Genomic DNA, 2,228 nt, shown 5'->3' on the forward strand with positions numbered 1-2,228 from the left:
AGGAAGCTCCATGGTTTGCAGACATTGCAAACTATAAAGCTGCGAGGTTTATACCTCAGGAGTACAGCAGGGTGCAAAGAAAAAAATTAATTTCAGATGCCAAGTACTGCCTATGGGATGAGCCATATCTCTTTAAGAGATGTGCAGACGGAATGATCCGCAGATGTGTACTTAGAGAGGAAGCACAAAGGATCCTATGGCATTACCATGGATCACAGTATGGGGGACATTTCGGAAGTGAGCGAACAGCCACTAAGGTCCACCAATGTGGCTTCTACTGGCCTACTCTCTATAAGGATGCCCGAGAGTTTGTGCGTAACTGTGACAGTTGCCAAAGAGCTGGTAACTTGCCTCATGGATACGCCATGCCTCAACAAGGGATCCTAGAGATTGAATTGTTTGATGTATCAACAAGGGATCTTAGAGATTGAGTTGTTTGATGTATGGGGTATTGACTTCATGGGTCCCTTCCCACCATCATACTCAAACACTTATATTCTGGTGGCAGTAGACTATGTATCTAAATTGGTAGAAGCAATTGCCACTCCCAATAATGATACTAAGACCGTGCTGAAATTCCTCCAGAAACACATCTTCAGCAGGTTTGGTGTTCCCAGAGTACTAATCAATGATGGGGCCACTCATTTCTGCAACAGACAGCTGTACTCTGTTATGGTCCGATATGGAATTAGCCACAAAGTAGCAACTCCGTATCATCCACAAACAAATGGGCAAGCTGAAGTCTCTAATAGAGAGCTAAAAAGAATCCTGGAACGGACTGTAATTGCCCGTAGAAAGGGTTGGGCAAAGAGCTTGGATGATGCTCTATGGGTATACAGAACAACATTCAAGACTCCTGTAGGAACCTCTCCATACCAACTTGTGTATGGCAAGGCATGTCATCTGCCCGTGGAACTGGAATATAAAGCCTACTGGGCAACCAGATTCCTAAACCTGGATGCTAAGTTAGCTGGTGAAAAAAGATTGCTCCAGCTAAATGAGCTAGAGGAATTCAGACTCACTGCCTTTGAAAATGCAAAAATTTATAAGGAAAATGCAAAAAAGTGGCATGACAAGAAGTTGTCATCCAAAGTCTTTGAGCCAGGACAAAAAGTTCTGCTCTTCAACTCTAGGCTCAGACTATTCCCAGGAAAACTGAAATCCCGATGGAGGGGCTCGTATGTGATTACAGGAGTGTCACCATATGGATATGTTGAGCTTTAGGATATTGATTCTGACAAAAAGTTCATTGTTAATGGACAGAGGATCAAACATTACCTTGAAAGTAATTTTGAGTAGGAATGCTCAAAACTGAGGCTTGAATGAGTCGCAGTAAAGGTCCAGCTAAAGACAATAAAGAAGCGCTTGCTGGGAGGCAACCCATTCATTAGCAGGTTATTTGTTTCACTTAATAAAAGTTTTGATATATATTCTTCAAGGTTGATCATCAAAATTGAAGGAATTCACAGAGTTACAGAAGGATTCAGTGAAAAAAAGCAGAGAAAAGGAGCTTGCTGGCAAGAAAACGCCAGTAAAGGGCACTCTGGGCATTAAACGCCAGAATGGATTCCATTCTGGGCGTTTAACGCCAGTAAAGGCACCATTTTGGGCGTTAAACGCCAGAATGGGCACCATTCTGGGTGTTTAACGCCAGAATTGCAGCATCCTGGGCGTTCAGCAAAACGCCCAGTGATAAAGGGGTTTCTAGCGTTTAACGCCAGCCAGGGTGCCTGGCTGGGCGTTAAACGCCCATAATGGCCAACAATTGGGCGTTAAACACCAGAATGGATACCATTCTGGTCGTTTAACGCCAGAAAGGCAGGGGAAGGAGATTTTGCTTTCTACTTCAAATTTTTTCACACTTTCATGCTTTGACCCATAATTTTCTACATAAACATGTTGCAAATTTTCATCATTCACCCTCAAATTTCAAAAATCCAACAATTTTATAAATTATTTCTCAAATCTCTTTCAAATCCTTTCCAAATCTTCTTCAAAAACTCAAGTAATTTCTCAAATTCTTTCCATATCTTCTCAAATCTCTTTCAAAACTTTCAAAATCCCTCCCCCTCCCTTATAAATACACATTCGGCCATCCCCCTCTCTCTCCCCTTTCCTTTCTTTTGCTTGAGGGCAAGCAAACCTCTAAGTTTGGTGTGCTTTTCCGTGATCACTAAGCTAAGGCTCATCAAGACCATGGCTCCCAAAGGAAAACAAACCAATTCAAG

Source organism: Arachis duranensis, chromosome 2 (assembly GCF_000817695.3).
Source record: "Arachis duranensis cultivar V14167 chromosome 2, aradu.V14167.gnm2.J7QH, whole genome shotgun sequence".
In the NCBI taxonomy this organism is placed as follows: Eukaryota; Viridiplantae; Streptophyta; class Magnoliopsida; order Fabales; family Fabaceae; genus Arachis; species Arachis duranensis.